Below are 14742 nucleotides of genomic sequence, written 5' to 3'. Positions count from 1 at the left end.
CCTCGGGCTTCCTGTGGGTGGGGAGGCACTGCGGAGGTGCACAGGGGTGGGCAGGCGCTGTGGAGGGTGTCTCTCCTTTCAAAGGAGTGAGCTGCGCAGCCCCGGGCGGGGCGGAGCTGAGCGTGCCCTGTCGACACGGGCTGGGCAGAGCCGCCTTCCTGGGGGCATCTCGGCCCCACCCTGCCCTCCCTTTGGGTTCCTCCCTGTCTCGAAGAGAGATAACTACATGAGTTTGTTCTTTAATGTGTGTGAGTTGTGCAAATGCAGTTGTAGACGTCACAATACCGTGCAGTGCAAGGCTACTGTCTGAGGAGGCGGGCAGGGGTCTCAGAGAGGTGTCCCTCAGGGCAGGCAGGTGTCTGGGGGGAGGTGGGCAGGGGTCCCTCAGGGCAGCCAGGTGCCTGGGGAAGGTGGGCAGGAGTCCCTCAGGGCAGGCAGGTGTCTGGGGGAGGTGGGCAGGGGTCCCTCAGGGCAGCCAGGTGCCTGGGGGAGGTGGGCAGGGGTCCCTCAGGGCAGGCAGGTGCCTGGGGGAGGTGGGCAAGAGTCCCTCAGGGCAGCCAGGTGCCTGGGGGAGGTGGGCAGGGGTCCCTCAGGGCAGGAAGGTGCCGGGGGGAGGTGGGCAGGGGTCCCTCAGGGCAGACAGGTGTCTGGGGGAGGTGGGCAGGGGTCTCTTAGGGAAGGCGGTGTCTGAGGAGGCGGGCAGGGGTCCTCCAAGCCCCATCCACTCCAGATGGCACTTCCTGCCAGCTGGCGTCCCCTCCGTCACCGGCCTTCAGGTTCGTGGCCCTGGCGTCCAGGCCCCGGGGGCGTCTCCCAGGCAGGGCTGGGCTGGAGAGGTGCTCAGCAGACCGTGGGCTCCTCCCAGCCTCTTCGCCACTGTCTCCCTGGCTCCGAGGGCAAGTGCTCCATGAATATTCATCAGCGAATGATATATGCCACAAGAAAACCCGCTGATTAAATTACACTGAGAAAAATGCTCGTCACGGGAAGGGAAGGCAGCAGCTTCCCCTCCTGTCCGCCAGCCCGGGCGGCTGCGTTTACTGTCATGGCCTGGAGGTCCCTCTTGCCAATGTGGCCACCAGACACCAACCCACCGGCCAGGGCCCCCGCAGCGGGGGTGTGCACGGAGGCTTGCCCCAGCACGGCCCCGTGGACCCCGCTTCTTTGCTTTCTCCCTGTGCAGAGGGATTGGTTATGCCATGTGGCTGCAATGGCTTCCGAAGGCCAGGAAAGCTCTCTGTCCCTGGAAGGAGACTTAGCCTTGGGACTCACCTGTTATACACTGAGCACCGGGAGAGAAATTCCTTTAGTCCTTAGTTCTCGGAAGAGGCTTCAGCCCTGAGGTCCAGGAAACGTGCCCTGTGAGCATTTAATGTGCCCTGGTGTAGGGAAAGGCAGTTTTGCAAAGGTGCCCCCAGTGGTGGGACATTGGACAAGGGGTGGATGGCTTCAGGCAGGTCGCGGCTTAGCTCTGAGAAATGACAAGGACGGACCTCGAGCCCCCATTTGTTGTCGGGGAGGCAGGCCATAGTTTCCACGCTCGAGCTCCCCGCAGACAGCAGATGATATCTGAGAATAAGAGACACAGTTGAGGAGCTCCTCGGGGACCCCTGGAAGGTGCCAAGTGCACCTTTCAGAGTCTGAAAATTGATGAGGAGAAGCTTGAAAGCCACAGAGGACGGCAGGATCTTATCGTTGTTAATTAGAGGACAGACACATCTCCTCCGTCCTTTATCGGCTTCTCATACCTTTCTTCATTAAGAAGGAGGCGCAGTCACCAAGTTTTCTCTTTAGAATATGATGCTCACAGGAAATTATATTTTCTTACTATTTATAGAAATTCCAATTGCATTTATGAGGCTGGTCATGTTTCATACATATTTCCTGCCAGATAAAATAGATTAATTAAGAGTTTGTTGAATAATGCACTGAAGTCCTAACTAAAACCCCTCTATTTGAGGCAAATATTTCACTTTTTTTCTCATGTCAGCAGAGATGAATGATGTATGTCCGTCAGCCCATTTATAGACAGCAGACACAGACACTGAAGAACGGTATATTATTTTGCAATATTTAAGAATGTAACGAGGCATAAGAAGAGTGTAGCAAATAATCATGTAGCTGCCACCCCATTAACAAAAAAAAATTGCCAATACAATTGAATCCGCTTTCCCCTTCAAGAGAGAATCAATAGTCAGAATTTGATGTTTTTTCCCCCTATGGTTTCTTTATGGTTAATTTGTGTGTATGCACACACACTTATGCATACATATATAGCTATTAAATCATATATAAATACTTTTGTATCCAGAAATTCTTTTTTTAATTCTTTTGACTTATTTGTTACGAGCTCCTGTGCTTGAGACACTCTGATGGAATTTATCTCACTAGGAAGGTCTGCACAGAAGCAGGAAAAGTAAACAGTCAAATTAACAACTTGGGTTTTAATTGGTAGGTGCTAATTGGGTATGGGATTGACGGTAGGAAAGCTCGAGGAGCAGGTGTGAAGGGCTGAAATCTTACACAGGGAGGCTGCAGAGGGAAGGGACACCGGAGCTGAGCCCGAAGGAAGACCAGGACTTGGCAGTGAAGAGAGGCGAGGGCTAAGGACAAGGGTTTGGGGAGACCAAGCTCAGAGGATTCAAGGACCAGGAGCAAGCGAAGGCTTGCTGCTGTGGGACAGGGGAGGTGGAATAGAAAAGGAGGGTGGGCCAGCGGCTGTAGTGTACTCAATGCCTACTAAGTGCTGAGCTCCACTAGTTGCTTCACAGGAGTCACTGTTGCCTTTAATGTGAACCGCCTTGTGAGGCATGTGGTATTACGAGCTCTCAGATGAGGATTCCCAGGTCGGTTCAGTACCTTCACGGGCGCAGCTAACAGCGAATTCCAGAGCTAGCACCAGAACGCCGCTTTTTTAGATTCCAAACTCATATTTCCAGCCAAGATGCATCTCTGCCTCTCAGAAGGGCTATACCGCAAGCTGTGGGGTTTGGACTTCGTTCTGCAGGTGGGAAGTAACTATTGAAGTTTCCTGAGTTGCGGAGTACTTTTAATGTGATTGTTGTAAAGATTTCCCTGGGGATGGTTTGAGTCTTATTCATTCATTTATTCATTCCAACAAATAATGACAGAGCACCCGTTGTGTGGCCTTTGCGGTGACATGGCTCACATTTGTCCTGCTCTCCCCCGGGCTCCGCTGGGCACCTAGGACTAAGTACAGAGTCTGGTACACGTTTGGTGCTCAATGAATATTTGTCAACGGAAAGAAACAATATGGGCTCTTTTCTGGAGATGGAGAAATGACAAGACAAACAGAGCTTGCCTCAAGGAGCTTACAGTCTGGAGGAAAGTCAGGCAGCAAAGAGTAATTCCACACAGTACTCAGTGAAGCTGGGACAGAACTTAAAGCCCCACTGTCCAGCAGGACGTTTTGCAATGATGGAAATGTACCACCTCTGTTCTGTATAATCTGCAGCCACCAGCTACATGTGCCAATTGAACATGTGAAATGTGGCTGCTGCGTGTAAAGAAGAGAAGTTAAAATATGCTTTCATTTTTATTTATTTCCATTAAATAGGCACCCTTGCCATATTGGACAGCCTAGGGTTAGAGGCAGGGAGAACATCCGTGGGTGAGGCAGTGGTGAAGGCCAGAGGTGATAAGCCAACAAGAAGGGCAGTGGAGGAAAGCCACAGATGTAGAGTCTAGCAATGCATAGCATGGGGCACAGTCCAGTAGCAGCAGCACTGTGACTTTGAGATCTTGTTAGAAATGCAGCCTCTCAGGCTCTACTCTAAACATCCTGAAAGAGAATCTCCTTTTTAACCACATTCCCCAAGTGATTCATCTGGATTTTGGGGTCTGGAAGGGCATGGATAGAGAAGGCACAGCCAAGGAAAAACCAAAGAACCAAGCACCTGATAGCATCTGGAGAACGAAACGAAAGAGGATAAAACTGAGGCTTGGTGCTGAGCTGGGCTAAGCTCCCTTGAATCCCCCAGAGATACTCAAGTTTGCTTTCTCCTGCTTCCACCTGGCCTATTCCCTTCCCTCCAAAAGAGTTATGACCACAGCCTGATTTTGATCTCTACTCTCTCTCCTCTACCTATAACCTACAAGTTCCTCTAGGTTGGTGATCGTGTTTATTTAGAATCCCTGAATTCCCAGTGTGTGGCTCTGGGTAGATGTTATTGAATACATGCATGCCTGATGGCAGGAACGTAGGTCAGGAGAAGTAGGGGGTTGGGAGGGAGAGTTTGGTTTTAGACACGCTGCAGGTTGAATGAAGGCTGGTGAGTCACCCAGGTGGAATTGTCTAGAGGGGGTGGAAGAGGATGCCTGGAGTTGAGTAGATTCTGGGAAGTCATCCACAGAGAGAAGACTGAAACTCTGAAAACTGTTCAGATATCTGGGGGAGAGTGAAGAGGCTGGAGCTGGGGACCGTGCTTCCATCTGGGGAAGGGATGAGGAGGAGCCAGATGGCAACTAGAGAACAGCCGGAGGATAGCCAGGCCAGCGTGGCCCAGCACGCTTAAAGGGTAAGAGGTGAAGGAAACAGAGCTGTCAATGGCACCAGATCCATTCATGAAAATGTTAGCGGTCTTTATCCCGTAAGACTCATGCTCAGCGTAGAAATATGAAAGACACAATTCCTGCCAGCCAAGGGGCCCAGAAAAGTCAAGGGCAACATGGCTGAAGACAATGACATTGCATCAAGCAAAGGGGATAGCATCTGTGAACTCTGCAGGATGCGTGAAATATGTTACACTCCTATGTCTCAAAAAGAAAAGCAAGTGTGCTTCTGGGAAAGGTGCCTGAGACACGTCTAACCCTGCTTCTCCCAGTAAATACCCTTTCCACCTGTAACTTGGGGATCCCACATTCATTTTTCCTTGAATTGGAAAGGACATTTCTGGCTCTAGCACTAACATTTCAGGATTTCCTCTCATTCTTGAGTCCTGGTCTTGGTGCCTGAGAGAGACATTTAACACAACGGCTGCACAGTTGATTTGGAGTCAATATTTGTGTGGTAGAGAGGAGAGCATACAACAGTTCAAGACCCTAGATTTTGTATTCAGCCTTGAGCTTTCAATTTCTGCACCACGGGGACAGGCAATTTTCTTGCCCCCTGGCTTTTGTTTCTCACTTTGTAAAGACGGATTGTATTTGGAGACATGTGAAAATAAACAGCTTGCATTCCACCCTAACTTTATTGATCGAGTCTCACGTCATTCAATTTTGTGGAAAACTCCATGGAAATGCTCAGCGACCTGGAGGGCCCTTCCCTCGGAGCACTGTTCACACAAGTGGCCAACAACACCACCTTGTGGTTGAAATAGGTTTCTCACCAGGTAGAACACATGCATTTACTTACTCATGCCTTCAATTTCAGCTTTAGTTTTGGTTTTATTAAAGTTATTTATGCATATTATTTTAAGCACCAAATTGTCCCACATGGATTGATATTAAATCAGTCAACCCTCCTCCTCTACCCTCTCCCAAATCCAGAGACCATCATTTTTCTCTTTTAATTGCAGCTACTACCCACCGCTGAACATAAGAACTCAACTTTCCCCGCCCCTGCTCTTACCAAAACATTCATTTCCTTCCCATTTCCAGTTCTCCTAAGGAAATTATGTCAGAATTTTTATTGGATGAATATTCAGTGTTAATATTATGATGTCTATAAAATGCTATTCATAGCTGATCCATTTGGTAAACCAGATGACTCTTTCTTTCCTGCATGACTTTTTGTTTTCTCTGCAGTAACTAATTGTCTGGGTTTTTGTTTGCTTAGTTTTCTTTGCTCTCCTCACTAATCTAAATGAAAAATTTCCACCTACAATTCCAATCTCCTCTCAAGATGACCAGATGTATCCGGCGCTCTATTAATTTCCTCTGTTAAGACTCTTCCTTGGAGTCTTCTGACTCTCTTTGGTCTGGATTAGTCACTCTCTCTGCCTGGGGCACAGGGGCCCTCCGGGGTCTGCATTTACCCTCTCCCAGGGAACTCTTTCATCTCTCTCCTGTGCTGCACCCCTGTTTTTTGTATCCTGCAACTTTTTTCATTTCTGGTTCACTCTCTCATTTTGGAGGAGCACAATTTCCAGTTGCTTCCCAGAGACAACACACAAGGTAAAGTTTTGAGACTTTGCATATCTGAAAATCTCTCTATTCTACTTCATTGACAGCTTGGTCAAGTGCAGAATTCTAAATTGAAAATCGTTTTCCCTCAGAACATGCAAAGGGTTTCTTTATTATCTTCTGCCCTTCAATAATGTAGAGACATTAACAACCAGAATCATTTGTGATCATTGTATATGTCCTCCTTCCTTTCTGAAAATTTGCATGGTGCCTGAAATTTCCCAATTACGTGACTTGAGGTAGGACTATTTTTATCCAGTGTTGTAAACATTAGATAGCCCTTTTAACCTGAAGGTTACTCATTTCCTTTCATTCTGGGAAATTTTCTTGCAATATTTCTTTGATGATTTTCTTCTTATTTTTTCCCATTCTCTCATTATGGATCCTGTCACATGTTGAACTTCAGAAACTTTTTTCATCCTTTCTTTCTTAATTTCCACCTCTTTATCTACTCTAGGTTCTGGTAAATGACTCAACTTTGTCTTTCAATCTTTCTATTGAGTTTTTAAAAAATTTCTGCTATAGTATTTTAATTTCCAAGGGCCATATTTTTTTGTGGGGTTTTGTTTGTTTGTTTGTTTTTAATTCTTGGCAAGGCCATTTTTCATAGCATCCTTTAAATTTGAAGTTTTTTTCTTCGTGCACAGCCTCTATTTTACTCAAGTTGGGTTTTTTTTGTGTTTGTTTTAGTTCAACCTTTTTCTAGAGATCTGGTAATCTGGAAAGAGGAAGATCTGGGCATATGGATGGAACTTGACAAGGGTCAGGCTCCCTGGAGGATGCTCTGACTGGACCTTTTCATTGAAGAAATCCCAGATTTTTCCTTTTGGACTAGTCAGAGTCCTTAGAAACTACTCTTCCCAGCTCCTGCTGGGAGGGCCAAGGCCTGGCTGCCGGCATTCTGGAGTCAAGTTGGGTAAGAGAGTTGGGGACCTGAATATCCAGTCTGGATATGTTTACTTAATTCTCCTTTTTAAACTTCGTCTTCAATGGTGCCTTGTATCTCTCAGTCCAGAGATCCTTCTGCAGTCATCTGCTGGAGAAGGCCGGGAGAAGTCTCTTGCTTGCATCAAGTCAGGGAGCCCATCTGGAGACCTAACTAACTACTCAAGCAGTCTTGTCTTTCTTCTGGCTTCTTCATCCACCCCCACTTTCAGGAGATGGAGCCACAGATAGTTAAACATTTTGGGAATCCTGAAGTGCCCAGTGTGCTGGTTCCTGGATTTATCCTGTACAAGCAGAGGGCATCTGCTTTCTGGTTTTCACCAATGCTGTGGGTATCATCTCCTCTCCAGTTCTTTCGCTTCCTGAGAGTTTATGCATTTTTAAAAAGCACTGTTGTATTATGGTGACTTCAGAAAAGAGCAAAAGTCAAAGCATTTGTTGAATTCACCATCTTTACACTGACGTCATTTGTTCATTTCTTTGAAGCTGTTCATTCTGCAAACATTGGCTGAGCCCTCCCTATGGAATAGATGCTGTGCTAAGTCTGGACATGTGGTGATGAATGATGAATCAGGCCAGCCTCCCTGCCCAAGGGATACCCAATGTGTTGTATAACAGATAAATAACTAGCTAGGTACTCTTATATAAAAGAGGGCCACAGCCAGGGGTGTTGGTTAAGCAGCTCAATGCAGGTCGGGTTGGCTGCCTCCCAAGAGACCCCAGAGGATGGCATAACTCAGTTCATTTGCCAAGTCTTGCAACCTCAGAAACCCAATCCCCAGCACGCCCACCTCTCAAGAATACTCATCTCCCAACATTAAAGAACTCTAACTGCCTGACACTGCCGGGAACTAGAACTCACATGAAGACGTGATCAGCACAGCTCTCCCTCTAGGGGCAGATGTCGGTGGAAAGTGAGTCACGACAGGAACCTGGTGGGGTGGTCCTGCAGCCCAACAAGGGACGCTGGCTGTCCATCGCCTGGATGCTCACTGGTCCTAGCTTTGACCAGGCAAGAAGGTCATGTGCCATGGGCCTGGAATATTGACTCGTGGAATGAAGCTTCCTCGTCCCTATTTTTGTTTTTTCCCTTCAAACATGTAGTTTGTTCTTTGAGAGAAGACCCAAAGAGTTTGGGCTTTTCCTAGAGAGGTGTGCAGATGCACTTGAGCCCTGCCCTGCCGCTCCAGTGCTGCGAAGTTGTGGGTCAGAGAGCCACACCTGCCTTCAGGGGATGTTGCCACCTACTCGGTAAGGGGGTCTGAGTGAGATGCCCGTAGTCATTCAGTGGTGACACGCCAGCTATGAGCCGAGAAAACCCCGGCGGGCTCTGCTGAGCTCCCTGGAGTCATGGAAAAAGACCGTCCTGGCTCATTTTCTAAAAAATGTCAAAACCTACTTTGTGGGCAGTAGTTCTTGGCGAATGCCTTCCCATCATCTCCAGAGACCCGGGCTCCACTTGACACCAGTGCCCTTTTAAAGAGAATGACGCCAAACCTCAAAGCCGTGGGCTAGAGAGCGGCTGGGATGGCGTCTTCCTCCTTGGCTGAGACTTGGGCCAGAGGTCAGGGGGCACAGCACGGGCTCTGTCCATGGCTCCTGCTTGGAAAACCGGGAGGATGAGCTGGGGCGTGTGCTGAGGGAGGTGGATGGCATGCTCCCCACGGCTCCGGCCCCGGGACACCAGGGCAGCAGGTGCAGATAAGGGGGGCTAAGTTACTGATCGAGCCCCGAGCCCGAGCTCCGGGTCCCCCTTGCCCTCCCTTACATTTTTCCTGTTTAAATGATCATGTAAAAGGATGCTCAGGAAAGTGCTCACAAGGGGCCAGCTGCGTAAAGGGAGGCTACGGTGACGACTGCCCTAGAGCAGTGACCAGATGCCAGCAAAGGGCTGCGTTCCCTGCAGGGGTTCCTTGGCCCGAGGGTAGGTCCAGCCCAGGATCCTGATACCCAAGCCGGGGTCAGGCTTTACTTGAGCCTCCAGCCGCCAGCTCCCCCATCTGTCCAGCCCCTGCGGTCCCCAGAGCCACGGGAGGCAATCACCTGCCTCTATGTGACAGCCGAGGACGCCGTGGCCAGCCTCTGCCACGCACTGGTAGAAGATCTGGAATGATGGAAGTGGATGTGGCTCAACGGATAGGGAGTCCACCTACCACCTGGGAGGTCCAAGGTTCAAACCCCAGGCTGCCTCGACCCGTGTGGACCTGGCCCACGCGCAGTGCTGATGCGCGCAAGGAGTGCCCTACCACGCAAGGGTGTTCCCCGCGTAGGGGAGCCCCACACGCAAGGAGTGCGCCCCGTAAGGAGGGCCGCCCCACGCAAAAAAAGTGCAGCCTGTCCAGGAATGGCGCTGCACGCACGGAGAGCTGACACAGCAAGGTGACACAACAGAACGAGGCACAGATTCCTGGTGCCGCTGACAAGAATGCAAAAAGACACAGAAGAACACACAATGACTGGACACAGAGAGCAGACAACAGGGGTGTGTGTGTGTGTGTGAGAGAGAAATAAATAAATCTTTAAAAAAAAAAGATCTGGAATGAGAACCAGGATCTCCTAGTCCTGGGTTATATTAGACTTTAGTATTATACTTAATGCTAATAGCAAAGCCATGCATATGTGGCATTTAACAGGTACAAGGTACTTTGACGCAATGCTGTGGAAGGCGTGTGTACCTTGTCCCTTTTTCAAACGAGGAGGCTAAACCTCTAAGAGGTTACATAACGAGCCCAAGGTCAGATTGTTAGCAAAGGCAGACCTCAAACCCAGGTTTCTGACTCCAAGTTCAGTGTTTTTCCTACCACTCAAGCTCCCCGAGGCTGTCACCCTGGAATTTAGGGCCCTTCTTCTAGAACAGGGGGCCTCCCGGAGTGAAATCCCTGTTTCCCAGCACCAGGCTACCAGACGGACCAGAGGGACGGCAGGGGGTCCTGGCTGGAAGGCCCGAGACCCACCCTGCAGAATTCAAGTCCTCAGCTGGGCGGGGGCGGCCTGGGGCTGCGGCTCGCACTGGCGGCGCAGCGGAGACCCCTGCCCACCCCGTTCACCACTAGCCGTGGCCGGATCTTTAAGCAACGTCGTGAAGCCGGGGGCTGGGAGGGGAGGGCTGGGCGCTGGCGAGGAAGCGGCTGTCCACACCAGCTACTGCGGCTGAAGGGCACAAGCCCCAAGGTCACTGGGCTGGCCCGGGCGCTGGCACCCTGTCGTTGCCGACGCTGGCACTTGCAGAGCTGGTGTTGGCGTGCCTGAGTCAAGGAGCCGACCCTCGTCCACCTGGGGCTTGGGCGAGGGTGACTGGCAGGTACCTGGGCGAGGGGGTTTTGATGCCCGCCCTGTCCCTGAGCGTTCGGTGAGCACGGGGTGACCCGCTGGGGACAGGGGCATTTATTATCTTGAATGCCGGTTTTACGGCGGCAGACGTGAGGCATCTGAGAGCCTGGATTGAAGCGTCTGGCCTTGAAATGAAAACCCTAGAAAACCTCAGGCTTCTGTTGCTGCAGGGGAGATGCTGGCCCCCTCCCGAGCCCTTCATCCCGGCTTTCCTTCCTGACAGGGCTCTCCAGGCCCCGTTCCTGCTCATTCCCAGCCCTGCCCCGTGTGCCCTGAGCAGGGCGGCATGGGGGAGCAGGCCGCCTGCTCCTCCGTTCCTTCTCTAGTCCGGGGACCCCGCTCCCCTGTGGGTTCGGATGAGGCTGGCTATGTCTGGGGAGGTCCTGGGAGGTCCCCCAGATGGTGGGAAACCTCTGGCGGGAGTTTCCTAAAGGAAAGAATGTTCCAGACCAGCTCACCCAGGTATCTGACCTTGGTCTCTGGAATGGAAGTGTGATTTTGAGTGCAGTGTGTGGGAAGCCACACGGCTTTGTCCTCAGCCCGGTCCCTCGATGGGTGCAGCCTGCCTTACTCCTGCCAGGGCTGTCTTGGGTGCTCTCCAGCAAACAGAAACCCCCCCAAAAGAGAAGTGCATCTCACTCTCATAGCGTGACCCAGGAAAGGGAGTCCCGGGGGTTATGGGAGCCCCAGCAGAAGGTGCAGTTTCTTTGGTGGGTGGGAGGCCATAGGCCTGCCAGGACAGGAGGACAAAAAGAAGATGGAAGAAGCCGCATGGCAACTTGAGCAACGCGTGCCTCGGTCTTGAGCATGGGAGAGACCCAGCCGGGGACTCCTGAAGATTGTTTTTGCCCTGGCTGAGGTTGGGGGTACTTTGCAGGGCAACAGGCATCCTACATCAGCAGGTTGTGCAAGGCCGAGCAGGCAGGAAACTCAATTCCATTCCCTCACTCACTCATTCATTCATTCATATTTTTGGATAAGGCGTCACCCTTGGTAGCTTTGAAGCTTTCAGGAGCTGGGGAGGATACAAAGATGAACAGGACAGCGGACAGGTGAGCTGGGAGCTCAGAGTCCAGGAAGGCAGAGAGGTGAGCTCCTGGATAAAAGAGCCAAGAAAAGTACCAACAAAGTACTGAGCGTTAGGGGAAGAAAGACTGGCGCTGCCTTGGGATTAGGAAGATGGCGTTGAAGGCCAGGGAGGCAGCGCACGGCCTTCCCTCCTCCTCAGGAGGGAAATAGGCGGGGAAGGGGAGGCTACGTCTTCAGAAGGAAAAGCAGGGTTTCTGTGATGAAGCGCCTCGGGGGCTCCTGGGCTGACAACTGGCCCTATTTGTATTCACGGCATCAGTCATCTCGGCCCCAAGTGCTGAGACGACCTATATAAGTTTTCAACTTTGTATGTATTTATTTTTTAAAACTTCTAATAATTTGCTCACATTTGTTTCTTGCAGGAGTCCGCAGGTTATTTTTAAACAGCAAGGTTTGGGGGAGGCGGATGGGGCTCAAGCCGCTGGACTCCTGCCTGCCCCACGGGAGGTCCCGGGTTCAGTTCCTGGTGCCTCCTGGAGAGGACGAGCAGGACAGCAAGCTGGCGGCGGGCTGGCAAGGCGAGATGACGCAATACAACGATGCAACAAAGGAGACGCAGGGAAGACGCACAATGGGAGGGGCCGCGGAGCAGGGAGGGGGTGGCTTGGCGGTTGGGTGCTTTTCTCCCACATGGGAGGTCCGAGGTTTGGTTCCTGGAGGAGACGAGCAGGCACAGAGAGCGCTCGGAGAATGGACACAGCAAGTGCAAACAATAGGGGTGAGGGGAATAAAATTAAAAAAAAAAAAAAAAACTTAAACGAAAAAGCGCCAAACTTTCAAAAAGCAAAGACATGACGAGGAAATGAGAAGGCAAGCAAGAGGGTGCCCTACAGGATGCGTGTTGGGGATTTCACTCTCTGGCCCAGGGAACTCTCACGCAGGGTCCTTCCTGAAGTTTAGCCAGTTCCCTGCCCCAGTTCCTGGGTGCTCAAGAACCAGGAAGGTGAACGGGGGGCGAATTTTGTCATTGGGATCTGCTTAGTATTTACACTCCTATCATACAGTGGAGTTTGAGTCTTAGATGTGGCTCCTACTTAGCATCTGTGTGGTTTGGGGCAGGGCAACTAGAAAACAAGCCCTATGACTATAGGCTGGGGGAGATATGGATTAATTAGCATTTCAAAAATCCAAACCAACAGAATCAAGTCACCTCTAGCTCAATGCGAATTACCCTATGAGTTTTAAGGTAGGATTAATACGAGTACTATTTCTAGAGAGAAAGAGGTGATGGTTGGAATGCGAATCACACTTTGAGCTGGGTGGAAGGCACCTCTGAAATGTTGGGTTCCCAGGGTCATGGTTTTAGGAAGACATGTTTTAAGAAGGCTGGAGTTTTGGGGTGCATGTCGATGACGGAAAGTATAGGATATATGCATGGAACAGAGGTCCCTTCCAAATGCCCTTTCAGCGCGGGGGTTTGTGACCGTGAACCTCTATTCCCATTCCAAGAAGGCAGCGGCCTGGAGAGATGAGAGTATGAGGATCTGCCCATTGCCCCGTTCTGTGCCGTCGGGGGTCCTGTTAGTGACTGAGGCTCACCTCAGGCCCAGCTCTTCCTGCCGACACTAGGCTCCCCATTGAAAGGGCGTTCGCGTCCCTCCAAGAGCTGATCTTGCTCTCTCCAAAGAGGAGCCAAAAATTACCGGCCCTGCCTGCTTCTCAGGCAGAGGAGGCAGAGGCCCGAGAGGAACACCCAAGCGCTCTGGATGGAGCAGATGGTTATTTTAAGCTCAAGGGTGGAGATCTGCACTCTGCGCTGGAGCCCCGGAGCTTTCCTTCTGACGGCAGACATCTGAGAACTGACAGGGGTAAAAGTCCCCAGCCCTGGGGACCTGCCCGTTGTCAGGGGGGTGATGTCAAATCCTGCCCTGGCCATCAGGCACCGTCTCCCTGAAGGAAACAGCCTGCGGCGAATTCTATTTATCTTCCAAGGTTTGGAAAAATACTGCTCCTGCTTGCTGTTAAAGAAACGGCTGGTTGCAGGGGAACTGACTAGCATCTAGCGGTCCCTTGAGCACTTCTGAGAGGCAGGAGGGCCTCGGGCTGTGCTGAGACTTGGCATCTCTTTCTCGAAAGGCCAGCAGAGAGAGGAATAAGTCTGAGTCTAACAACCTCCTGCACCTTCTCTTCCTTGCTCAACTAAGAGAAAATTAAGCTTGCTGGCTGGCTGGAGTGGCAGGACTCATAGGCGACAAGGTGTGTGTGAGCTTATATGTGTGTGAGAGGTGCATTTGTGGGCATGTATGTCCATGCATGTGAGTGTATATGCATGCATGGGTGTGAGAAATTGTGTGCGAGCATGTGTGTGTGGTTGCATGTGTATGTATGCCTAAGTGTGAGATGTGCAAGTGCATGTACCCTTGTGTGAGTATGTGCGTGTGTGCAAGTCTGTGTGTGAATGCGTTTGTGTGTGATTTGGGGTTACAGGCCATGTTGTTCCCACAATGTCCTAGAAGAGGTAATATTTTATGTTTGTCAGAAATGTATTCAAGAGGTCAAAAATTATGAAATAGTGTAAGTTAATTTTGAAAATCTGGGTAAAACATGGCAACATTCGACAGAAAATGAAAACAAAGACAGGCTCTAAGCATCATCCGAGGTAGAGCTCCGCTCCTCTCGCGTGGGAAGCTTTTGTACCCTTCCCCAGAGTCGTTTTAGTCCCACGATGCCCAGGCTGAGGAATCTTGAAGTTTAAACACGGATTTGAGGTCCAGGTCCCAAGCCCAGCGTACCTTTCTGCCGTCTCACCCCAGCCTACCCTCTCTGTACCCCCATGTCTTCTCTTCCATCAGCCTTTCTTCTCTCGAAGTCCTGAGAGTTTCCCACCTGCCCCAAACCCACCTTTGCTCTCCAGACTCCAAAGTAGTGCTCTCTTCATCCACTCCCCGAGCCCCCATGAGCCCCTGCTGTTAAGTCCACCCTTCCCGGAAGGGCCACTCAACAATTATCATCTATGAAGCCCCCCCAATTTGTCCCAGACAGAAATAACCACATCTTCTATGTATTCAGACCATTTCAAATGCATTTCTGCCTTATTGTTTCTGGGGTTATCTACTCCTTCTTTCTTTTTTTTCCTTTTTAGGTATCCTGGCTGGGGATGGAGCCTGAGACTGCACATGTGGGAAAGCCAGGGCTCAACCACTGAGCCACATCGGGCCCTCTGAGTAGATTTTTTCATTTGTTTCCTTGTTTGTTTTGTTTTTAGGAGCCACTGGGACCCCCCATGTGGGAAGC

Source organism: Dasypus novemcinctus, chromosome 27 (assembly GCF_030445035.2).
Source record: "Dasypus novemcinctus isolate mDasNov1 chromosome 27, mDasNov1.1.hap2, whole genome shotgun sequence".
Lineage (NCBI taxonomy): Eukaryota > Metazoa > Chordata > Mammalia > Cingulata > Dasypodidae > Dasypus > Dasypus novemcinctus.
This window is presented reverse-complemented; position numbering follows the sequence as displayed.